Raw genomic sequence first — 27,409 nt, 5'->3', positions numbered from 1 at the left:
CATGCAAGTTATTCCTTCATGTCTTAACAAATAACCTATTGTTTCTCCCTTCTTCTTGTGAATATTTTCCAAATGTTCCTTTCTCCACTGATTCTGCCAAGAACCTCATCACTTCTTGTCAGCCCATTTTGTTTTCAGTATCCTTTTGTAGCACCATATTTCAAATGTTTCAAATTCTTCTTTCCCAAATTCCGCACAGTTCATGATTCGCTTCCATGCTCCAAACGTACATTGTCACAAATTTCTTACTGAAATTAATGCCGATGTTTGGTACTAGCAACTTCTTTTGACAAGAAATGCACTCTTCAACTGCGCTAGTATGTTCCTTGCTTCATTGATCATACGTTATTTTGCTTCCAGTGTAACAGAATTCTTTCACATCGTGATCCCCAATGTTGATGTTAAGTTTCCCGCTAATCTCATTTCTGCCGCGCTTTATCACTTCTGCCTTTTTAAGGTTCCGCAACTCAGTCGATAAAAACGGAACCTTATAACATCGCTTAGTTGTCCGTCTGTCTGTTTTTCTGTCTGTCTGACTGTTAAAAATCCTTTTTCTTAGTAACGGTTAGACGTATGAAGTTGAAATTTATGTCACGTCTTAAGGCCTAAGGTTTCCTGGCGGTGTAGAAAATTGAAAGTTCTAAGTCAATGCAATCAAGACATACGGCTATTTATGTGAAATATTTGGATAACTGCAAATTCACTTATCAAAATCTACCCATTAGTCTAGTATCATGAAATTAGGAAAAAGGAGCGGTTCACAAGACAACCAAAGGAAAAAGAATCCGAAAAATTTAAATTTGTAATGAAGTCACAAGAAAAAAATTGTCATTTCTTATCCGATTGTTCGTCTCTTATAACCCCTTTTTCTTAGGAATAGCTGGAGATATCATGTTGAAATTTATGTGACATTCTAAGACCTTTATGTCCTTCGGGGTGTAATACATGTAAGCTTCTAAGTCAATGAAACTAAAAGATACGGCCATTTGGGTCACATATATTGATCCTCGAAAACTCACTCAGCAAACCTTACAGGGCACTTGCGTTGGCCTAGAATCATGCAATTTGGCAAGAAGCAACGTTTCACAGTACAACCAAAGGAAACACTCTGCAAACTGTTAATTTTTTACTATAGCACAATAAAAATTTTTTAATTTCTTCATTTGTTATTCGACGTCAGAATTGGAGTTAAAGCAATCAGCAGTTCTGCATTCAGGCTACCAGGGTCTCAATGGTCAAAGTCAGAAATTAGCGTTTTACACTCAATAGCGTGTGTTCATTAGAGTCTTCATTCTATTCAACAGGTTCTGGTATCATTTCTGACTTTCGCTTGGGGTAATGTCATCAACGAATCTTATCATTGATATCCTTGAATTTTAATTGTACTCTTTTATTCTGTCATTGCTTCTTCGAAGCATACAATGAACAGTAGGATCAATAGACTTGGATGGGCGAGCTGTTAAGGTGATTTTGCGGTAGTTCTCTCACTTATATCTCACTATCTTTGGGATGAATATCAAGAGCTCAAATGGTAACCCAGTTCTAAGCAAAGAAGGGAAAGCAGAAAGGTGGAAGGAGTATATAGAGGGTCTATACAAGGGCGATGTACTTGAGGACAATATTATGGAAATGGAAGAGGATGTAGATGAAGATGAAATGGGAGGTATGATACAGCGTGAAGAATCTGACAAAGCACTGAAAAACTTGAGTCAAACCTAGACCCCAGAAGTAGATAACAGTCCGGTGAGCAAGATGTATGAGACTGGCGAAATTCCCTCAGAATTCAATAAGCATATAATAGTTCCACACCCAAAGAAAGCAGGTGCTGACAGATGTGAAAATTACCGAACTATCAGTTTATTAAGTCACATCAACAAAATACTAAGGCGAATTCTTTATATACGAATGGAAAAACTGGTAGAAGCCGACCTCGGGGAAGATCAGTTTGGACTCCGTAGAAATATTGGAACACGTGAGGCAATACTGACCTTACGACTTATTTTAGAAGAAAGATTAAGGAAAGGCAAACCTACGTTTCTATCAATTGTTGACTGGAATACTCTCTTTCAAATTCTGAAGGTGGCAGGGGTAAAATTCAGGGAGCGAAAGGCTATTTACAATTTGTACAGAAAGCAGATGGCAGTTATAAGAGTCGAGGGAAATGAAAGGGAAGCAGTGGTTGGGAAGGGAGTGAGACAAGGTTGTACCTCTCCCCGATGTTATTTAATCTGTATATTGAGCAAGCAGTGAAGGAAACAAAAGAAAAGTTCGGATTAGGTTTTAAAATCCATGGAGAAGAAATAAAAACTTTGAGGTTCGCCGATGACTCTGTTATTCTGTCACAGACAGCAAAGGACTTGGAAGAGCAGTTGAGTGGAATGGACAGTGTCTTGAAAGGAGGTTATAAGATGAACACCAACAAAAGCAAAATGAGTATAATGGAATGTAGTCGAATTAAGTCGTGTGATGCTGAGGGAATTAGATTAGAAAATGAGTAAAGTAGTAAAGGAGTTTTGTTATCTGGGGAGCAAAATAACTGATGATAGTCGAAGTAGAGAGGATATAAAATGCAGATTGGTAATGGCAAGGAAAGCATTTCTGAAGAATAGAATTTTATTGATATCGAGTATAGCTTTAAATGTCAGGAAGTCGTTTCTGAAGTATTTTTATGGAGTGGAGCCATGTATAGAAGTGAAACATGGATGATAAATAGTTTGGACAAGAAGAGAATAGAAGCTTTCGAAATGTGGTGCTACAGAAGAATGCTAAAGATTAGATGGGTAGATCACATTACTAATGAGGAGGTACTGAATATAATTGGGGAGAAGAGGAGATTGTGGCACAACTTGACTAGAAAAAGGGATCGGTTGGTAGGACATGTTCTGAGGCATCAAGGGATCACTAATTTAGTACTGGAGGGCAGCACGGAGGGTAAAAATGGTATAGCGAGCCCAAGAGATGAATACGCTAAGCAGATTCAGAAGGATGTAGACTGCAGAAGGTACTGGGAGATGAAGAAGCTTGCACAAGATTGAGTAGCACGGAGAGCTGCATCAAACCAGTCTCAGGACTGAAGACCACAACAACAACATCTTCGGGATTGTGTTGATGTTTACTTATTTGTTGTAATAAATGTTTAAAGGAGTTGTGATGCTGAGATACTGGGTGTGTGAAATGGTAACTGGTGGAAATAACCATGGAGTGGTATTTCTATTTTACGAAACGAGGCTGGAGAGCAAAGCGTAACTGGGTCCCTGCAAAAGGATGGCTAAATGCGATTATTCCGGCTGGTCACGAAAGAGGTTTTCGGTGGAACGAGCGAAGGAGCGCCCCGGCCGCAGATGTGGTTCCGCAGTAGCCGGGAAGGCCCTTTCGGCGCGAGACAGACGGCTAGTGTAGGCGTGGAGAAAGCGGGCCTCCTAGCGGCTGGGCAATGCCGTGCCGCGACGTGAGCATCGCTCGTGCGTGCAGCCGCGCCAAATCGCTGCCATTCTGTTCGATAATGCAACGTTATGCAACCGGCTACGGCAGCACATTGCTGCATATCCTCCCTCTTGCATTTGACAGCGAACACTCACGTACGGATTTCAAATCTACCGAGGTTTACCGGCAATCGTTCCTCAAGCGATCTATTCGAGACTGGAACAGCAAAGGGGGTGGGGGTGGGGGGGGGGGGGGTGGGGGGCTGTCGGTGGTATACAAAATACCCTCCGCCACGCTGCGCAAGCTGGCTTGCGTTGGTATAGATGTACATAGGATGACGTTGTTATCATGCTGATGTGCCTTTCGCTTGTGCTTTTGTGAGTTCAAACCTCCTCCTGTGGAAATTTATCAGTGGCAAGGAGATAACTGCTAGCACTGGCAACGAAAAGCGGTGTTTCTTAGGTCAAAATGCACTTATTGTTGTATAACAAATGAATTTTGTAGAAATATTATCGATTTATGAGCCTGGTAGGGGCGTCGTGTTGTCACATCGTTTCGACGATTTTCCTACTAATTATCTTCAGGCAAAGACACTGAGCGAGGTGGCGCAGTGGTTGGCACATTTGACTGCACTCGAGAGGAAGACGGTTCAAATTAACGTCCAGGCCACCCGGATTTAGGTTTCTTGTGGTTTCCCTAAACTGTTGCAGCCAGGATGGTTCCTTTGCAAAGGCACGGCCGATTTCCTTCCCCATCCTTGAGACTTTCAGAGCTTGTGCTCCGTCACTACTGACCACGACGTTACCGGGACGTTTAGCCTCGAACTTCATTCCTTCTTCAGGGAAAGATAAAGAGTAGGAAACTCGTCGAAACGGAGTGACAATACAAAACCACGACTCTGCTGACAATTCGAGAAGATTTCATCTATGAAAAAAAAAAAATCTTATTTTTTGTGATTTTTTTTTCTTCCAGGTGAATAGACAGTCCAGCATTATTTGAGTTAGTACAGTCCATCCCTAAAATGTGATTACACAATCTCTTCAAAATCTTCAACAACCACTCGAAATACATTGCTTGACATTTAAAAGGCAACACCAGCAAGAATAGCAAACAACAAAAATCTTACTTTTTGCTCATACACACGATGGTTCCGTATTACAGAATGGCTATAATCAAACGTTTTGCTACTTCAGCCAGTGCAGGCCGATAACCGTTTACCTTACGAGTACCCAACTTCATAGAACAGATTGTGCGCAGCAGGATTTGCGTTCTTAGTAGTGTTAGTCTCATGAATTGCCGTTAGGCAGACGGCTGAAACACAAGTGTATGTGTGCATTGCCATTGCAGACAGTCAACATGGCCCTGGACACTGTGAGCAGAGCTGTAATCATAAAGCTGTTTTATGAAAACAGCAGCAATACTGCTAGTTCTTTTTCATTTAATTGTTTTTCAGTCACTGCTGTGCTCCAAACGCACTGTTTCAGAAATTAAATCCTCAAATTAAGGCCTCTGTTTGATGCCAGTAGACTTCACCTGGCCAGGAATGCACTTTTTGCTAGCGCTAGTCGTTCTCGCTCCGTCCGCCATGGTGTATTTTGGTGCCTAGGCAGCAGAATTCCCTCACTTACTTTACATCGTGATCACCAATTCTCATCTTAACTCCCTTGCTATTGCCATTTCTGCTACTCCTCTTACATTCATCTTTCTTCGATCCACTGTCAGTCCATATTCTGTACTCATCAGATAGCTCATTCCTCTCAACGGATCCTGTAATTCTTCTTCACTTTCACTTAGTAGCAATCTCATCAGCGAATCTTATAACTGATATCCTTTCAGCTTGAATTTTAATCCTACTCTTTAACGTCCCAGCAGGCCGTTGTGGGCGTGCAGTTCTAGGCGCTTTAGTCTGGAACCGCGCGACCGCTACGGTCGCAGGTTCGAATCCTGCCTCGGGCATGGATGTGTGTGATGTCCTTAGGTTAGTTAGGTTCAAGTAGTTCTAAGTTCCACGGAACAGATGACCTCAGATGTTAGGTCCCATAGTGTCCACAGCCATTCGAAGCATAACGTTCCATTTATCTCGATTATAGCTCGTTTGAAGTACGGGTTGTACATTAGATATAAAAGAATTCATCCCTGTCTTACACCCTTTTAATCGGAGAGCTTCGTCCTTGATCTTCCAGTCTTGATCGTCCACTCTTTGCATGCATCGACCTATCAAAGGAATAGAGAGACGTCGTCTTTCCACACCAGGGTTGAGAAACATGATCCTGTGGTTCGAATTAACTGACGATTTGGGAATTACATCCGGCAGAGGCCGTCGGGAATTGTGTGAGAAATTGTTGAAGAAATTATTGTTGCCGCGGCTGGGATCGCTGCACGCAATATGCTGTCTTCGAGCAGTGCATGAGCTGTGTCACGACATCTGTATATTCCAATTTTCTCCTATCGAAAAGCGCTGCAAACAGTTGCGAAATGCTATCTCTAGTGCGGCTCCAGGCTATCGTGGATGCAAATCGTCATCACATAGAGCAACGCTTCTAACCTGGAACGTAAATATGGTGAGCTATCAACAATGTTACTTTCTCAAGTGAAAATTAAAATTGTTTCTTTCACTCATTTATTCGTTAGTTCTCATGCAAATATTCTGACAAATGTTCCCACAACGTTTCACGAAGTACCACTCGTATATCACTTGGGCCTTCTCAAGTAGCGAAAGTTTAATTACACTGAAGAGCCAAAGAAATACGTAAACCTGGCTAATATTGAGTAGGGTCCGCAGACTGCCGTAGCAACACGTGGTATGGACTCGACTAATATCTGAAGTAGTGCTGACGAAATTGATACGACGAATCCTGCAGGGCTGTCGATAAATCCGTAAGAGTACGAGGGGGTGGAGAGCTCTTCCGAACAGCGCGTTCCAAGGCATCCCAGATATGCTCAATAATCTTCACGTCTGGGGAGTTTGGTGGCCAACGGAAGTGTTTAAACTCAGAAGAGTGTTCCTGGAGCCACTCTGTAAAAATTCTGGGCGTGTGGAGTGTCGCTTTGTCCTGTTGGAATTGCCCACGTCCGTCGGAATGCATAATGGGCATAATGGATGCAACTGATCAGACAAGTTACTTACGTACGTGTCACCTGTCAAGAGACGGATCTAGACGTATCGGGGGTCCTATATCATTCCAACTGCACACGCCCTACACAATTACAGGCCATCCACCAGCTTGAACAGTCCCCTTCTGACATGCAGGGTCCATGGATTCATGAGGTTGTCTCCATACCCGTACGCGTCCATCTGTTCGATACAATTTAAAACGAGACTCGTCCGATCACGCAATATGTTTCCAGTCATCAACAGTACAATTTCGGTGTTAACGCACCCAGGCGAGGAGTGAAGCTTTGCGTCGTGCAGTCATGAAGGGTACACAAGTGCGCCTTCGGCCCCGAAAGCCCATATCGATGTTGTTTGGGTGAATGGTTCGCACGCTGACACATGTTGATGGTGCAGCACTGAAATCTGCAGCAATTTGGAAGAGTTGCACTTCTGTCACGTTGAACGATTCTCTTCAGTCGTCGTTGGTCCTGTTCTTGCAGGATCCTATTCCGGCCGCAGCAGTGACGGAGATTTCATGTTTTACCGGAGTCCTTATATTCACAGTACACTCGTGAAATAGTCGTACAGGAAAATCGCCACTTCATCGCTACCTCGGGGATGTTGTGTCCATCGCTCGTGCGCCGATTATAAAACCACATTGCAACTCACTTAAACCTTGAAACCTGCCATTGTAGCAGCAGTAACCAGTATAACTATCTCTGTATTTGAATACGCATGCCTGCACCAGTTTCTCTGGCGCTTCAGTGTATAACAACACTGCACATTGTAGTAGGAAGGTACATGGTATTTTTATAGGTTACTCAGAGCATAGAAAAATCTGTAAACGGCGGTACCACTTCTGGTTATAACAGTGGCTCTAACCCTATTGAGAATCTAACCTGGTTGGGAGTTGAATTCAACTTCAACGACAGATAGGGGTACGGCATTCCAACATGCTTCTGCTCGATACCAGAGTTCATCAATGTGGCCGGCGTGTTACGGCGTGCCATTCTCTCAGGAAACCTTGTACAGATGCTTTCAATGGATAAGGATCTGGAGAACGTGTTGGCACAAGACTGCTGTTCTGACCTACCTCTTTACTCGTGTGGAGTACAGAGGTAGGTCACGATAGCATAGACAGATGTGGTCTTGCAATATCTTGTTGAAAGGTAACCAAGGTTCATTGTTGTAAGTGGGCGCACGTCCGTCGGCTGTCCTCAGTTTGCTACCACCGCCAAAGTAAGGCGCAACGGTGGTCGCCATACCCATTGTCCGTAGTGCCCTGACGTCATCGCGGAGCGTTCCTGTATTGGTGGGCACGTTGTGCTTTTCTTGCTCAAGTGTGTACAGTCTGTCCATGAAGTACATGCGTATTTCGTTCACTTTTGTTGCTTGTACCTGTCCGTGATGTCTCTCACCCATAAAGAAAGCTCTGTGGAGTCCATAGAAGGCTACAAGCTTAAACTGGAATTTCTGTTTAGGAAATCGAAGACGACTGAACAGCCAGCAAACAAAGAAATCTGAAGCTCATTGAACTGAGGTAGATGACGTAGCTGAGGCTTTAAATACAATCTTTGACGTGTATTTGTTTACCAGTGCCAACAAATATTTGTCGCCTATTAGCCTGAAGCGAGTCATCAATCTAATATATCTGAGGTTTTATAGTCTCAGCACAATCAAAATAGCCAACTGATTAATCCATAACGTTATTCCAATATAAAAATTTCTGAAAACATCCGACAAAACAGCGATGGCAACCGGTTTCGATATGTAGAAAATCATTAGACTGTGTCTCTGCAATGCAGAAAGCAGTTCTCCTTATATGCTAACCTGTATCAATGTAATACAATTTATCTACTTAATAAAGTATTGTTACTCGTCAATAATAAAACAAAAATTTTTATATCGCTAGGTGGTGAACAGAGTCGACGAACGGAAAACTGACAAGTGTCGGAATACACCTCTGGCAAGTTATTCTGATAGTTTTCATAGTCCTGAATCTTTGTCGTGACAAAATTTCAGTGCTAGAACACGAGAAGTGTACAAAATACAACTAAATTCAGTAGTCACCAAAGGCTACCTTATCCCACTGGCAATCTCAGCAATAACGACAGAGTTTTTGTTCTTGTTTTGAAACACGAAATTAGTGTCCCTACCCTGGAAATGAATCATTGGTTGCCACGCTAACGAAGCTTTATTACCGTCTTTATCTCTGGAAAAATGTATTACGCATAACCGTATCATGTCTAGAGATAGGCTTTATCAGTTTTCCAAGCGGAATACGAATATACTTCACTGACCGTTTGAAGGGACCTGGTACGATTGTAGCAACGTGTGGAGCTGTCTCATTTGCGTTCACTGCATGCGCTTCATACGAAAAATGGGAAACCATAAGGTCCGTGTGGAATAACCATAGAATTAATGAGGGCAGCTCATATGGTTGTGCCTGATGTGTTTGACCGGTTGTTTAAGAAGTGTTTGAAAGCCGGATAGGTACCCAAGGAATGGAAAAAGTGTGTTATTACTTCAATGCACATGAAGGGAAATAAGCAAAACTGTGGGAGTATAAGTGTGATGCCACCGCTTATTACGATTATATGGGAGGATCTTAAAAAATAGAAACGGAGTCTACAATAGCTGAAGTACGGAGTGGTTTTAGGCCAGGGCGCTCATGCACTGATGAAATATTGACATTACGGAATCTAATACAGAAGATAACTGCCAGAAGATACAGACCTGTTTAGAATTCGTGGATTTGCGAAAGGTCTGTGACACGGTACCGCAAAACAATCTGTGGACAAGAACAAAAAAAAAAAAAAAAAGGCTTGTCACCTACTTACATCAAAGCACGGACTGTGAGAGTTCTGTCAAAGTAGGAGATTAAGTGTCACCGAGGGTTCCAATTACAAAAGGACTACACCAAGTGTGCGCTACAGCACGGACGCTGTTTAAAATCAAAGTGGAAGAAGGAAATTGGGCGTGAAGGAGCAAATGTGAAGGTGTGGGAGTACAAATCTCTTCGATGATGAACACGTCATCATAGCAGGTGACCAAACTAAGATGAGTACGTACTTCTGAAGTTAAAAGACGAATATTAAAGACGGGATTTCTCAATTATCTTGAGAAAAACCAAATAACTGAAGGTTAACGATAGAACCATAGGGAATGTGGAGGTTGGAACCAATAAGATCAGGGTATGTAAGACTTAAGTATCAGGTGGTTATGACATGATCAAAAGGAAAAAGTGAAGATGACTTAAATAATAAAATAGGACGTTTCATGCGACCATTGAATTCGGTCCTTTGGAATAACAACATAACAGAAAGGACGAGACAGGTGAGATATCGCTCGCGACGTTGATAGCATCGCTAAATACGGAGAAGAAGCGTCAGTTAGACAAGATGTTTGCGCTAGAGATGAGGTTTGGGTTCAAATGGCTCTGAGCACTATGGGACTTAACATCTGTGGTCATCAGTCCCCTAGAACTTAGAACTACTTAAACCTAACTAACCTAAGGACATCACACACATCCATGCCCGAGGCAGGATTCGGACCTGCGATCGTAGCAGTCGCGCGGTTCCGGACTGAGAGCCTGAACCGCTAGACCACCGCGGCCGGCCGATGAGGTTTGGAGCCGCAGCTGTGGCCTCTCCATCGTGTACCAAATACCAACATAGAGAGGCTATCGGTATCGATAAATCAATATAGACGCCATCGAGACAAACGTCTGAAATGGTAAGGACGTCTAGAACGGATGGACGATGCACAGTGGCCAAAGGAAGTGTGGCAGTGGTCCGCAGCGAAAAGAAGTAGGTGTCGTGAACCTTGGAGGAGCTGGGGTCGAGATGTTCGGGATGCAATGGGTGGGTGCAACAAGACTACGAAAAGGAGACTGACATGATCGAAGGAAGTGGAATACGGGAAGCGAGGAGGAGGTGACAGCAGTAGAATACTCGCAATATGATGATGTTGGTGCTTGCCCTTCTGTTCCTGCACCCCTGCACAAGGAAGAAAAGAGGCATCATGCTGACGTACCTACACGGTGTTAACTGAGCACGGCGGTCGACGGAACGTTTAAACGCTCTCGTTTTCGCTTTCGTTCGAGAAGTCTGTAACCAGTCAGGCTTCCCAGCACTTTTTGCTGCGCTGTTTCGGATCGTTAAGGACACAGGCAACGGGACCTGCTCCTCCTCTCATGAAACATGGACATTTCCCACGAGAAGCTATCCAATCCACTCGCGATGTTCCGGACCCAGAGAAGTCAGCAGAGGTACTTTTTTTTTTATTCCCAGAGCCGCGTCACGGTCACGGTCATTGCGCCCAGATCATATTTTATCTTAGGACAAGACAGCAACTTCTGTAGAAGATACAGCAGCAATTTAAATTTCAGTAACGGGTGACACCGATGGTTATCTTGCTGCAAAATGCCATCTCCGTTGGAGAAAATATCAAGGATGATGCGGGAACTAACGTCACACTATACTTAAAAATATCTTGTACGCTGAAACTTAAATGGATTGTTGACAGCAAAATTTCATCAGTAGATAAATACACTGTGAAGAGGTGGTTAAGATACTCAATTGTTTAAAAAATGTCTGTCAGACGCACGTGTGTATATGCACAAGCACAGAGACTAACCAAAACATAACCATTAATTCTCTGTATTTTGTGTCACCTATGAAATTTATTTCTGGTGGTATGACACGATTAGAAACTGACCAGCTCACTTACCGGATGATCTAAAAGTCGGTATAAATTTGAAAACTTAATAAACCACGTAGTAATGCAGATAGAGGGGTAAAAATTGACACACATGTTTGGAATGACATGGGGTTTTATTAGAACAAAAAAAGGTTCATAAAATGTCCGACAGATGGCGCTGGACAGCAAAACGTCGAGACTGCTACCGTGATGGGTGAGTGGTACGAGGATATGTTACAGAATGCCATCACCCCCAGCCTGGTTGATAAACACCTGCTGGAACGTACGATGTTTATTCAGGATGGTGCTCCACCCCATATTGATAGACGCGTGAAAGATCTCTTGCGCCCGTCGTATGGTGATGATCGTGTGCTCAGCCGCCACTTCCGTCATGCTTGGCCTCCCAGTTCCCCAGACCTGAGTCCGTGCGATTATTGGCTTTGGGGTTACCTGAAGTCGCAATTGTATCGTGATCGATCGACATCTCTAGGGATGCTGAAAGACAACATCCGACGCCAATGCCTCACCATAACTCCGGACATGCTTTACAGTGCTATTCACAACATTATTCCTCGACTACAGCTATTGTTGAGGAATGATGGTGGACATACTGAGCATTTCCTGTGAAGAACTCTGATCACATGAAGTGCCATCTGTCGGACATTTTTTTGAACTTTTGTAGTTTTTAGGTTCTATTAAAACCCCATGTCATTCCAAGCATGTGTGTCAATTTGTACCTCTATGTCTACATTACTCCGTGATTTATTCAGTTTTCAAATTTATACTGACTATTTGATCACCTGGTATTTAAAAAATAGCAACTTCAAAGTCTTGGTCCCAACCCCTCCCCCTGGATAAGTTTCTGCTTACGACCTTCACCACTGCCCACGGCGAAACTCAATACCACCTGCTGGCGCTGTGGGCACTTAGCGTGGTAAGGAAAGTACGATGGTTGCCCAGAAAATCCGATTGGTCGCGAAATGGAAATCACTGGGAAAACCCGGCAAAGCTTTGCACAGATGTGTTGGGCAGTGTCTCTGGTATGATCGTCGATCGTGTCGCGTCGCTCTTTACAGTTTTGAGTGAACAGTGAGCACGTACAGAGGCGTAGGGAATAGCGGCTCCCTCCAAGTATGAGGGCCTGGTTAGAGATTTCGCCTGTGTCATGCAGCCCACATAACACAACTGTCGAGCAGTTCCTTCATGCCAATTGTCGACCGCACACTGCAGGGACAACGAAGACGCTCCTGCAGCGTTTCCGACGAGTGTTTGATCACCCACAATACCGTACGTAATTGGCTCCCCCTGAGTCTCATCTCTGCTCACAAGAACCGCTGGCTATGAAGACAAATTTTTTCCACACACTACGAGCTGCAGACCAGTGCAAATAATATGCCAAAAGCACAGACGATTGATTTCTATGACGTGAATACTGGAAACTTGAGACAACACTACAACAACACTCGAAGTTGGAGCGGCGACTATGTAGAGAAATAGGTGGAAGGTGTACCTAACTGTTGCAAATAAAACGTTTCTGGTTTTCACTGTGGTTTCCATTTCGCGACCGATCGGAACTTACTTTCTGGACAACCCTCGTATATGAGCAGAGGAGAGACGAATAGGGAACCATTCTAGGAACAATAAGGACCGCAAATGGAGAAATACACTGACATAAGCGTGACAAACGTGACGTCGATAAAGGGTAGATTGTTAGAGCCCGTCACCTAAGGAGAGGCAAGTCGGAAACGATGACCTCGTGCTTGGTCCCCACCCCCAAATCAACCAACCAATGGCAGATCTGACGACGAGTACAATCCTGGTGTAGGCACAAGTGTTCACCGCACATATTGTCTGAGCGTGGGACTCCGTAGAAGACCATCCCTAGTTGTTCCAATGGTCAGTTACGATTGTATTGGAAACGGGGTCATAGAGGTTGTGGAAGGGTGTCGCTTGCTCGAATCAACCACGTTTTTTTGTCACAGCAGGTCGATGGTCGTGACTGGATATGCCTACATCCAGGTGAACAGCTGCTACACTACTGGCCATTAAAATTCCTGCACCACAAAGATGAAGTGAAACAGACGCGAAATTTAACCGTCAGGAAGAAGATGCTGTGATATGCAAATGATTAGCTTTTCAGAGCATTCACACAAGGTTGGCACCCGTGGCGACACCTACAACGTGCTGACATGAGTAAACTTTCCAACCTATTTCTCATACACAAAAAGCAGTTGACCGGTGCTGCCTGGTGAAACGTTGTTTTGTGATGCCTAGTGTAAGGAGGAGAAATGCGTACCATCACGTTTCCGACTTGGTAAAGGTCGGATTGTAGCCTGTCGCGATTGTAGTTTATGGTATCGCGACATTGCTGCTCGCGTTGGTCGACATCCAGTGACTGCTAGCAGAATATGGAATCGGTGGGTTCAGGAGGGTAATACGGAACGCCGTGCTGGATTCCAATGGCCTCGTATCACTAACAGTCGAGATGACAGGTATCTTATCCCCATGGCTGTAACGGATCCCTGCCACGTCTCGATTCCTGAGTCAACAGACAGGGGCATTTGCAAGACAACAACCACCTGCGCGAACAGTTCGACGACGTTTGCAGCAACATGGACTATCAGCTTGGAGACCGTGGCTACGGTTACCCTTGACGCTGCATCACAGTCAGGAGCGCCTGTGACGGTGTATTCAACGACGAACCTGGGTGCACCAATTGCAAAACGTCATATTTTCGGATGAATCCAGGTTCTGTTTACAGCATCATGATGGTCGCATCCGTGTTTGTCGACATCGCGGTGAACTCACATTGGAAGGATGTATTCCTCATCGGCATACTGGCGTATCACCCTGCGTGATGGTATGGGGTGCCATTGGTTACACGTCTCGGTCACCTCTTGTTCGCATTGACGGCACGTTGAACCGTGGACGTAACATTTCAGATGTGTTACGACCCGTGGCTCTAACCTTCGTTTGATCCCTGCGAAACCCTGCATTTTGGCAGGATAATGCAAGACCGCATGTTGCAGGTCCTGTACGGGCCTTTCTGGTTACAGAAAATGTTCGACTGCTGCCCTGGCAAGCCCATTCTCCAGATCTCTCACCAACTGAAAACGTCTGGTCAATGGTGGCCGAACAACTGGCTCGTCACAATACGCCAGTCACCACTCTTGATGAACTGTAGTATCGTGTTGAAGCTGCAAGGGCAGCTGTACCTGTTCATGACCTCCAAGCTCTGTTTGACTCAATGCCCAGGCGTATCAAGGTCGTTTTTACGGCCAGAGGTGGTTGTTCTGGGTACTGATTTCTGAGGATCTATGCACCCAAACTGCGTGAAAATGTAATCACATGTCAGTTCTAGTATAATATATTTGTCCAATGAATACCCGTTTATCATCTCATTTCTACTTGGTGTAGCAATTTTAATACCCAGTAGTGTAGATATGTACACCGCCCAGCGGCCGCAAGTCGCTGGGGATAGCAGTATGTTATGGGGGAAATTCACCTGGAGCGCCATGGGAGATGTGGTAATAATCGAAGGCACCGTGACAGCTGTGGACAACCTGTATCCCTTCATGCTTGATGTCATCTTCCTGCAGGATAACTTTCCGTGTCACGAGGCCAGAATCGTATTACAGTTGTTGAAGCAGCACGATAGTGGAGTCACGATGGTGCCTTGGTCTCTGGAATCGCTCGATCTGAACCTGATGGTACCCATTTGGGACACTATCGGTCGTAAGCTCCACACTCACAAACCACCGGCCCGTAATTCACGGGAGTGTGACCTGTCCGTAAACATCTGATGCCACGTACCTGCGTAGACCTACCAGGGACTTGTTTAATCTATGTCGGGCAGCATCGTTGCTGAATTGCCATCCAAATATGGACCAAAACACTATTATGCAGGTGGACGTAATGTTTTAGTTCACCAGTGTATGTGTTTCAACAGCAGTGTGCCTCAAAATACATAATCGTTGAGCAGTGATGATACGGCTGTTGGCACAAACCTTTTGATTCAAATGACATTTCTTAATTTAGGCAAAATGGATAGAAGATCTGTATGTTTCGTTTCCAGGCAGTACTCGATGGCAGATAGACTAATCCATTCTTGCAGGTGTTCGCTTCCTCTTAATTGACGTTATAATGAAATTAGTGAGTTTCTATACGAGTGGTCCACGAAAAGGCTCACCCAAGTGCACAATGTAAGCTATTGATTAGTCCCCTCAAGTAACTAGAAATCTCCTGTTTTATACATCTACAGCCGTACTCTGCGAACCACTGTGCAGTGCAAGGTGTGTCCCTCTATACCAGCTTCCACTCAAGTATGAAGCGCGCGAAAAATGATCGTTTATATACCTCAATGCATGCTGTCATTAATCTAGTTTTATCCTCAGGGTCCCTATGCGAGCGATATGCTATATTCCTAGTCGTCATTCAAAGCTAGTTGTTGAAACTTTTTAGCAGACTGTCTCGGGATAGTTTCCGTCTAAGAGTCTGCCAGGTCATTTCTTTCAATATTTCTGTGACATTTTCCAGCGAGTCCAACGAACCTGTGACCATTGGTGCTGCCCTTCTCTGTGTATGTTCAATATCCCTTTCCAGTCCCATTTGGTATGGCTAACACACACTTCAGCAGTATTCTAGGATGGGTCGCACGAGTGATTTGTAAGCAATCTCTTTTGTAGACTGACTGCATTTCTGCAGTTTTATACCTGTAAACCGACGTCTGCTACCTGCTTCACCGGCAGTTGATCCTATGTGATAGTTCCACGTCATGTCCCTGCTAAGTGTCATACCCAAGTATTTACAGATTCCAGCTGTGACTCAATAATTATATTCATAGGGTACCATGTTTTATTTTCGTTTTTTGAAGTGCACAGTTTAATATTTTTGACCATTTAAAGAAAGCTGCCAATCGTTACACCATCCTGAAATCTTACCTGGGTCTGACTGAATATTTGTACAGCTTCGTTCAGACTGTACTTAGTTGTACATTTCTACATTATCTCCGCAACGTCTGAGGTTACTTTTTTACATTGTCCACAAGAGTATTAATATGCAGCATGAACAGAAAGCCACCCAACACAACTTTCTGGGGCAAAGCCGAGGTTACTTCAAAGTCTGTCGCTGACTCTACATTCAAGATAACAAGCTAAGTCCTCTCTACCAATAAATGCTCAGTCCAGTCACACATTTCGTGTGAAACTCGATATGATGGTACATTTGATAATAAGCGTAGGTGTTATACTGAGACGAATGCTTATCGGAAATCGAGAAATTCTGCATCTACCTGACTGCCTTAATAAATGGTCTTCAGGAGAAAAGTGAGATGTGGGTTTTACATGAGCAAGGCTTTCGAAATCCATGCTGATTGGCATGGAGTAGCTCTTTTTGTTCGAGATACCTCTGTCAAGGACATGTGCTTTGTGAATCACTTCTGATAGACTTCTTGTAGACAAGTGTGTCCTGTGCTTCATTCCAATTACTGGACAAAGTTGTTTGTTAATAGATTATAGTTAACAAAGGGCTGCGAGTTGGGAGTAGAATGTTTTAGGGATTCCATCGGGCCCAAGGGTTTCATTCAATTTCAGCGACTTCAGGTGTTTTTCAAAACCATTGACACTGATATTCTTCACTCATCTTTACAGTGGTACGAGAATTAAATGGGCAGTACTCTTGGGTTTTCTTTGCTACTCTAAACTTCAGTTCCGGTCTCTTCAAGGGGTGACAGGACTCTAATTTTGGTGTCACTGACAGCATTTACATATGACCAGAATTTCTTTGGGTGTTGTTAAATGTGCAATTCGCATGTACGAAAGAAGCAGCCCAGGTCGTAGTTTGTCGGCCAGTGCCCTTGGAATTGCCCCTTCCGAGCACGTCTCGCACCCTGAGTCAGACCTTCGGTCAGACACGGCCTCCAGCCGTCTCACTGCCAATGAGGCTGGCCTCCTCTGTGTGCGAATTCCAGCGCTCCACCCTAACACTTCGCGAACGTTCAGATTCGTAAATACTCTTCTTGTACCCTAAGAAATCTTAGTAAATGCTTCTTTTTCAGCCAAAACAATCATTTCGTGTACTTTCGTTGTTGAGAATATGTCAGTGCCATAACAGTCGTGTGTTAGCAGCCAAGGAAGCCGTGTTTGTCACTTCCAGTTAGGCTCACCTTGCACTATTTACCAACATCCGAGGGCGTGCTGAAAAGTAATGCCTCCGAATTTTTTACGTGAAAATTCGTAAATCTTTTTAAATAAAAACGAACGTTATTAACGTTCTACCTCTTTGTTCTTCATGTCTACATATCTGCAGCCCTCTGCCATTAGAGAGCTCCTAGCCGTAGCGTGTATTGTGACGTCTTGAAACGTAACTGTGTCGGTGCTTGAGTTTCGAATTCGAAGAGTTCGTCCACACATGAAGCACCGTGTCCTTGAGATCACACACGACTGCTGCGACATGTGCAATAATCCGACGCTTTTGGTTCACAGTAATCGATCCTCCTCCATACAATCCCGACTTGATCCCATTTTATTTTCATCTCTTTCCAAAACTTGGAGAACATCTTCTAGAACTTCATGTTGACACTGATGAAGCGGTGGAAGCAGGGGGGAGGCTGTGGCTGCATCAACAAAATCAAACAAACTCGTCTCTCATTGGGACGAATTTGTTCGTCGTCAGGGTGGCTGTGCTGAGTAATAGTTATGTAGACATGAAGAATAATAAAGATGTAGAATATGAACAACGCTTGTTATATTTAAAAACTTTGAGTTTTCACGTAAAAAATTTGGAGGCGTTACTTTTCTAGCACGCCTTCGTATTCAGTGTCAGTCATCATTCGAGATAGGCCAGCCTGTGTCAGTTTTAAACTACAGTTACACAATTCGTGCTGTCACAGTGTTTTGGTTAAGATTTGGCAGTAGAGGTAATTCTGAGTATAATGGTTGATATGATATGAAACAGAACATTTTGCACTAGACATTGGTTGTATCTGGCCAGTGTCAGGATTCTGCCTTGCGTCTTGAGTAATCAAGGTTTTGGTGAGTTATGCCCTTTTTTCAAGTGTTTTAAGTGTGAAGTCAGTACTGAAAGTTTTTATTATACCTTAAAACTGAAGATATACTGAATGTAAACAGTCAGTGTATTTATTTCGGCAAAAACACGGTTACAGTTATTCATTTATTTATTTAATCCACACTGATCGACAAGATCCGAAACAGTGTACCAGTTACAATTAAAAATCAAATAACACCAAAAAGAATGTTAAACAACCACTCGCTCAAGTTAACAACCTGGTTTCAGAAAGTGTGGCACAAATGACACATATCTCAGAGCTCTCCACTTCTTCAAAATAGTCCCAAAGAAGACTTATAGAATACCACGTAACGTATATTTCGACAAAAACAATCAGGGAAATCAGAAGATTCGTATCGAAGGAGTGTGGCAGTAAGAAGAACGGATGCGACGCTTCACAGCGTTATTAGTAGGGTTCCCGAGTGTACATTAAAAACAATAGTTTGCAATTTTATGTGCTACAAAAAGCATCCCTGTATTATTGCTTCACTGTGTAAGTGTCCTCATGTCAGCGGTACAACAAATATGGGGTAGTTGTAAGTGCATTAGAAAGCCATTGAAGGTTGCATCAACAAAACAGCGAGCGTTGACGGAAAATGAAGTTGGGACCCTCGCCAATCATGCCAGTTTCATAATGTAAAGCGTATACAGTTACACTATTATGAAACAGCTGACGAATTTAATTCTATGTACAACAACTGAACTTGATTTTATTTGCTATTCAGCAACCGATTTCGGTTTATATTGAACAATGCTCAAAGGAAATAACACGACAGAAAGTGCATAGACATATACTGATGTATAAAAATATGTAAAACAAAGTTGTAGTAATACAGAAAACATGATTAGCTGAGCTACATACACAACCTGTATTTACAAAATGACCAGTCCATGGCATACAAAAACTGTCAAGAGACACATGTAAAATATTAAATATAATTACAGTGATTGTACAGCACATTCACAGCATTATCAGGACGTTGTGTCAATGAAAATGATAAAATTCCGTAGGAGTCCTTGGTATTCTTCCTGTAGCTGACTAACAAGGCGACATGTGACATGCCTCGTACTCATGTTAGTCAAACATCATTAATCAAAGGCTGAAAAGTGACATGTTTTCTCATTCTACATGTTGCACCTACATTAAACTGCAGATAACCTACTTTAGTGCACTGTTACTTGCTGCAGAAGTACAGTTATTTACAATATATCTTGCAGTCTAGCATGATATCTATTTTATGCAGTGAGAAGCTTTATTTATGGAATAAAGTTAATGTTCACAAAATCAAAAATGGCTTAATATGACCTCCATAGCAATAAATGAGCTTAATGTTAATTCATTATGGGCAGCACGTTAATGAAGCAAACAGCATAAGACGGCGTTATCTGTGCATAGTTCAGACAATTAGTCAAACTGTGAAATGCAATATAATCTTAAGGTAATGGTTAGCTGAAAGTGAATAACACATTTTAAGAAAACATGAGTACTAGGAGACTTCTTATGACTGCAATTCCTTTAAAAATATCTGCGTATCTCCTAACAACAGATAACATTGTGGTTGCACCGTCATGTCTAAGGTATCTTATTATCACGTAAGGTGAAAACGTTTATGAACCTGAAACCTATCTACCATTTCATACAGTTCAAATACGATGAGTATCTGTGTGGTTGTTGTGATTTTCGTCAGTATAAAGGCAAACTGCGATAGCTCCCTTACTGCCAGGTGACGATGAGTAACGTTTGCACAGAACTGTCATGATATCGCCCAGCCAAGTCGTAGTAGTAGATGAGTAGTTAATTCGTGGTCTGAGGCTGTATCAATCCACGCTCCCACAAACACGCAGAAAGGGAAACCGAAGTGTAAATAACACATTTCGACGCCGTGACAGCTACTGTTTCGGAAAACTGACTCGCCAGTCCATCGTCATCTTGCTCGCTGTACGAGACAGGACGGACGCGCCGCTGTTGCTTCCTACCTTTTGCGTTCAGTTGTCGTGACCGCGCGCCGCGTACGCTGCAGGGTTCGTCGTGCGAGGAAAGGCGGACACAACTCACTTCGCACTGCGCGGAGGCCAGCTCGCCACTGGCACAGAGAGCGTTGCCGCCAGCGGCTGCCGCGGTGGTCGCGCCCACCCCTCCCCCTTCCATGAGCTCTCCACTGCCCCCTCCACTCGCCAACGGACTCGGGCACCACTGCTGTAGGGCAGGCGGCCTCCAGTTACCCCTCTCCGGCGGCGGCGTTACCTCCGTTAGCAGGCGTGCGCGGATCGATAGCCAGGTCGACCGGTTGCCAGGGCAACCAACCAGCCGTGCGGCAGCTCTGACGCAGGTGTTCCACGGGCATCCGATTACGGACCGTCAGTACTGATAGGCAATCGCTATCTTTCAGGAGCTCTGCCACAGTGCAAATCGCCACGGTTAATCCCGAAACCTTTAGAGCAATTTCGTCAAAATGCATCCTATTTCGTTTTAGGAAAGACGTATTAGCTGCTAGTCCTTGACGATATTAGTAAAAACAACAGTCTAGATCGCAAACCATTTGTCTATTACGCCTGGTTTCGGCTTATTTTAAGCTATCCTCAGATTTTTTGGGTACCCCATAGCTGGTGCTGGCTGCACCTTGGCTTTTGATGCATTCCATGCGGCTTTTCGCGGATGATGCTGTAGTATACAGGGAAGATGCAGCATTAGAAAATTGCAGCGAAATGCAGGAAGATCTGCAGCGGATTGGCACTTGGTGCAGGGAGTGGCAACTGACACTTAACATAGACAAATGTAATGTATTGCAAATACATAAAAAGAAGGATCCTTTATTGTATGATTATATGATAGCGGAACAAAAACTAGTAGCAGTTACTTCTGTAAAATATCTGGGAGTATGCGTACAGAACGATTTGAAGTGGAATGATCATATAAAATCAACTGTTGATAAGGCGGGTGCCAGGTTGAGATTCATTGGGAGAGTCCTTGGTAAATGTAGTTCATCAACAAAGGAGGTGACTTACAAAACACTCGTTCGACCTATACTTGAGTATTCCTCATCAGTGTGGGATCCGTACTAGGTCGGGTTGACAGAGGTGATAGAGAAGATGCAACGAAGAGCGGCGAGTTTCATCACAGGGTTACTTGGTAAGCGTATTAGCGTTACAGAGATGTTTAGCAAACTCAAGTGGCAGGCACTGCAAGAGAGGCGCTCTGCATCGCAGTGTAGCTTGATGTCCAGGTTTCGAGATGGTGGGTTTCTGGATGAGATATCGAATATATTGCTTCCCCTTACGTATACCTCTCGAGGAGATCACGAATGTAAAATTAGAGAGATTCGAGAGCGCACGGAGGCTTTCTGGCAGTCGTTCTTCCCGCGACCCATACCCGACTGGAACAGGCAAGGGAGGTAATGACACCTCCGCCACACACCGTTGGGTGGCTTGCGGAGTATAAATGTAGATGTAGATGTAGACACGATACTACTATCGTACACTGCGACCGATGGCTGTGGAGCCACAGGTCAAGTAGTAAGTATTTCCCGCGCCGCCTATGGGTCACTTCATCAGCAACCAGTAGCAAACGCTTCACAAAAATTGAAATGTCGTTGAGAACGAGAGAAGAAGCAATGTCATCTAGTGACATGGCAAACACATCATTCTTATTAATGTTTTGTCGCTAAACGAATAAACTAAAGAGCAGCATTCATATGGACACGTACTACTCTCTAGTTCATTTGTTTATCAACAAAAAATCGATAAGAACTATGTGTTTGTCATATCAACATTTCAATTCTTGTGAAGCGTTTACCATTGGCTGTTGATGATTTGATCCGTAGTCGGCTCCGGAATTGCATAGTATTTGACCCGTGGGTCCCCAGTCATGAGTCACAGTGTACTATCGTGTTATCACGTGAAAAATCGAGGAGCCGCCTAAGCAGAAGCCATAGGGAGGCCAAAAAAAAATCTGAGGATGGCTTTAGCATAAGCCGAAACCGATCATAATAAGTAAATGTTATTGCGATCTCGGCTGATGGTTTAACCAAAGTAAAGTACCAGATCGCTACGCTCCACGGACAATGTTATCTAAATTTACCTTGATGAATTTGTTTTGCAGTTGTTTATCGATGATGCATCCTGAACCCACGGTCAGTTCCTAGACAACATCAGAGGTCAAAGTGAATCGCTGTAGCGACTATCGGACCAAACGTGGCCATGAGTTCTCCTTTCTATGGCGTATCGAATTACATGTTAACGATAGTGTGAAAGAGATTGATGTGCCGAAAGTCGTTACAATATGACCACTTCTTCGTACTGAGTTGTTATAAGTAAAGTGCAGCTATTCACAGAGGCGCAATGTGGGCTGTAATTATCATATGGCAGCGAAACTTGGCAGATATTCTAATACGTTAATGCGGAAAAGATCTAACTGGAAAAAATTAGTTACAATTTTAGCCACCAGGTGCAAGTACAATAAAGACGAAGATAAATGTTTCTGTTTGTGATGCGTTAAGAATCAGCAGAAAAGGTCAAGCAATTTCCAAGGCATAATATTGATTTTATTATTTACTGACGCTTACACAATTTGTTCAATATGAACACTGGAGACGTATACGAGATGCTGCATCCGTAAAATAACGTGATCAACAGTTGCTCGCTACACTTCCAGTGTAATTTGAGCAATGTGTTCCTGTGTAGTGGCCTTCAGATTAAGTAGAGAGCAGATGTGTCCTTGGTAAACGCGTTCTTTTAGACACCCCGGAGCCAAAAGTCAGCGGTGAGCTTGCAGGCCATGCATCTGTAAAACCTCCGGAGATACCAAGTTCGTAGAATATTGCATTTAGTAGATGTTTCACTGGCCCAGCGACGTGAAGTGTTGCCTCATCTTGCATGAAAACAGTGGTTTACACACAGCTGCGCTCTTCGAAAGCAGGAATCACATAATGTACAACGAGGTCTCGATAACGTGCAGACGTCACGGTACACCTGATAGGCCGTCTGCCTGCATTGTCTTCAGACGAACGGACCGAGAGTAAAGGCGCTTGTGAATCCGCGCCACAAAGGCACATACGGCGAATGCAGTGGCTCTTCAAGCACAGCGTGAATTTTAACAGTGCCCCAAATTTGGCAGTTCTATCTATTCACTGCACCCTTGTCCGCCTCGATAGCTGAGTGGTCCGCGCGACCGATTGCTCTGCAAAGGGGCCAGGGTTCGATTCCCGCCTACGTCGGAGATTTTCTCCACACAGGGACTGGGTGTTGTGTTGTCTTCATCATCATCATCTCATGCCCATCGACACGCAAGTGACCGAAGAGGCGCCAACTCAAAATATTTGCACCAGGCGGCCGGCCTGCACGACGGAAGGCCCTAGCCAAACGACATTTCATTTCACTTCACTGCACCCTTACCTGTAAAATGTGCCTAGTCACCACATAGAACATTGCCTGCCCACAAATTCGATCCGTGCCAGAAACAGAAGAGCAAATTCAGAAAGTTGCTGCACCGGCTGGATGTTGTATGTTTAACAGTATCGACTGCAGAGCTTGCCGTACCGATGATCTTGGGATGGACAAGCCGCGTGACACTGCAGGAGCATTAGCACTATGCAGGGCACATGCTTCGTGGTCAGTTACAGCAAAAGCGACCTCGTCAATAACTTAGATCGGAATAGGCCACCTTCGTCTGCTTGATTCCACACCAAGCTGGTCTGTGTCTTCAAATTTCGTTTTGCCTCGCCTCAGATCTTTCAGTCGTCGATGATCTCTAAATGCAGCACTATAATTTCTGCCGTTCACATAAAACAGTTTCACAAACAGCGCACGGACTTTCTTCTCGATAACCATACTGTTCACTCACGTTATGGCTCGTCAAATCACAACGTGAATGTCATACCGTCATACAAGCAGTGTGCATCCCCAGAGCTGGTCCTGATGGCTGACACGGCTCTCACTGGATATCCATGAGTATCTCCACTGTAATTATTACCAGCAGATAGTCACACTATGATTAGCTCATGTTATATAAAATTACCAAAAGCTACATGTATAAATGCCACAGATAATTACAGTCAACCGTGAATTTACTTTCAAAACCATTTCTTAAGAATGTACTTTATTTAGTAGCGATTTATCAAGAACATTAACACATTTAATCGCACTAGTGAGCGTGTAAGTAGTTGCCAATGGGTAACTGATGAAAACAAATTTCTTTCAACAAAAGAAATTTTATTCCTAAAAACCCTCTAAAAACCCTTTCTTTTTTAAAAAAGCAGATTTATAAATTATATCAGAAAGCACCCTCTAAATATCAAGTGACAATTTATTATTTATTCAGAGACAGATTTATTTATTTATTTTTTACAGTATGAGCTTTCGAGCTTTCGGCCTGAGAACTTTGCCGCTCCCTTTTAACACGGCCGTGTTCACGACCGATCTGCAACACACCAGATTATTTTAAACTAAAATTTTTAACATCTCACACAAACACATAAACTATGCACCCCGTAGGAGGGATGGAAATGGTACAAACACTCACATGGAAAACATTACTTGTCACCGAAAGTGCAATTTGGTTTTAAAAGAAAACTCTTACGATGGAAGGGCAGTAACTTTATATACTCAAATGACCATTTAAATAAAAACCCATGAAATGCAGTCTTACATAAAATGTACAAACATGCTCTACATTTCAAACATACCGCCTCTCAAGATGATAGGCAAGATAAAAACATATTTAAGGAATTCGGCTGTTACACTTCACGAAATAAATTCGTGAACACCGAATCCGACAAACATGACAGAGGCAGCTATTAACGTACGGCAGACCGACAGACAGACACTAACTGCTAACAAATGCGGGCGAAAGACAGACGAGCAAGCTGGTCACGAGAGACTGATCAAGAACACAAGTAGAATTTAACCAGTAAATGAAACAACATATCACGAATCGCTTAAGTTTTAATAAACTGCGATGTCTGGCGAAGACCTGGCGCAGCACGCCTAAAACGCTCTCCCGAACCGTCCGCTGCCAGCCGCTTCAACGGACGCAGGAAGGCGCGCCGATCTCCCGCCTCACGGCGTCGCAGCTCCCGCCGGCCAGACCGATGTCGTGGGTTGACTCCTGTTGCTCTCGTGTCGGCCGCGAAGCCACTACCCCTCGCTATACGGCCCGGCCCACTGGACTGACGTGGCGACCTCACATGCGCCGACGCTCAAGACGGACAAGGCATCTTGTGTCCCAGTGCGCGACCGAACAACCGATCGATACAACCACCAATGCCCATTGCCTGAACAAACTCGAGCAGACTGGTGGCCTAACACATACTAGCACTCCGGACGACAGACAGACACTGACTGCCCCACACTGATCCGGCTGACCAACTGACCAGACTGGCCCCCGAGCCAGCTCATAGCCCCCCTTAAACGCACGTGAACATGCAACCTTTCCCCTTTCCCACCAGAGGGAGTCACCAAATCTGACCAAATCTGTGATTGCCACAGCGGCGCCACCGCCAGAAACGGAGGGCGACTGCTTCACACTACGCGCTGCAGCGCGCTCTTCAAAACAGCAGTTTTTTTCCACGGCTCATACAGTCATTTTGCATCACACTGATAACAATATCAGAATGCCACAACAAAGAACACGATGGTTCTAATTTCTTTATAAAGGGATTTAAATATTTAAAATTGTTTAGTTCACACAGACGTTACTGTTTTCAAAGGAACTGTGGATTTGGAACAGCGGTCATTGGCGTCGTGGGCAAAGAGACATGTAAACTTCTTGACATCCACACAAGAATAAGGAGTGGAAAACGCTGACAGTTCTGGCGGATTGTCTGTAGAAAGACTGTAACAGCCGAAGGCTGTAGCGAAATGCACGAAGATCGGCAGAGGATTGACGATTAGTGCAACTGATTTTGAACTTAAATAAAAGTAACGTACTACACATAAAGGAGAAAAGAGATGCACTGCTTCGCAAATATTGACGTACTGTCTTTTTCGGAAAAAGTCAGCAATCTCTTGTTGCACAACATATTTTATTGCTCGTCTAAATGCATTGAATTTCAAGCTATTAGTCGATTTCAGCTCAACACGAGCCGTCTTCTGATGCGATTGTATCAGTTCCAAGAACAGAAGGTCAGTTCAACAACAGAATTTATACCCTACGTCACAGGATATTATCTCGTGTCGTAGCACGTAAATTTTGCTAATGAACTGTACTTGTTACTCTTGGGGCCGATACAATAAGATCTCTAGACGCTTCATGTGCAACCGAAATGTACCACGAGCTTAAAAACAAGATCCATTACTTTTCGATTATACTTTTGGAAAAAGATCACTGGGAAGACTGACTACCGTCAAATACCTAATAGTAGAGTTGCGCTCTATCAAATACAGAGCAGAGTTCTACGGTACTGTAGTTTTGGCACACTACATAAAAGACGTAGTAAATAGTATGATTACGCGTAGTACTGGTAGCATTTGTAGGAAAAGAAACACAAATGAATGTATGAGAGAAACTGGGAGCCGTCGACTTCTCTTTGTTTTCTGTGTGTTTCGTTGTTAGTTTTGCATATAATTAGAGCTGCACATCGTTCGAGGTTATTAAATTGCGTATTTTATATCCTTACAAAAGATAAATTGCATTTTATAGGTAGCAAAAGATTAATCAGTCGTGTAATTTGTGCTATTTTCTGTAACCAAAGCAATTTCCTTTGATGCAAGTAGAAGTTTCTTGCACAAACATACAAAAATCTGTATAAATATTGTTGTTATTTTATGCTCAGTAGAACGTTCTTCATCATGATAAAAGGCAAGTGTGCCCTTTTTGGATAAAATTGCGTTTTCTAGCGCTATATGATATATTTGTATTTCTTTTTACTTTTACTACAACTTCCTCCTGTTTCTTGTAACATATCACAATTTTCAAAAAAAAATCGGAACTGAACACTGACAGTTTCAGTTTTGCTGTAAATATTGTTTACCTTTAAGTAACAGACAGTAAGATCATTACGTAGATCAAAAATGTTCCGTAGGTTACATGGCGCTTTTTTTATCCTCGCCCATGTTGTAGACGGTTCACCGCTTCCTGTGCCTCCGCAAACAAAGAAATCGAAATTAGGTAACGCCCGACATGTACGCAAC

At 43.6% G+C, this 27,409-nt stretch overlaps 1 protein-coding gene across 1 annotated transcript in view; it reads right to left on the bottom strand.

Moving 5' to 3' along the window:
- The window catches only part of LOC126282099 (uncharacterized), a 518,030-nt gene extending 497,538 nt beyond the window's left edge, over positions 1–20,492 (bottom strand). Inside the window, exon 1 of the mRNA XM_049981558.1 lies at positions 20,261–20,492. The gene's annotated coding sequence lies outside the window, so the exon portion shown is untranslated. The remainder of the gene's footprint in view (positions 1–20,260) is intronic.
- Positions 20,493–27,409: the final 6,917 nt, after the last annotated feature.

Source organism: Schistocerca gregaria, chromosome 7, assembly GCF_023897955.1.
Source record: "Schistocerca gregaria isolate iqSchGreg1 chromosome 7, iqSchGreg1.2, whole genome shotgun sequence".
NCBI classification, from domain to species: domain Eukaryota; kingdom Metazoa; phylum Arthropoda; class Insecta; order Orthoptera; family Acrididae; genus Schistocerca; species Schistocerca gregaria.
This window is presented reverse-complemented; position numbering and strand designations above follow the sequence as displayed.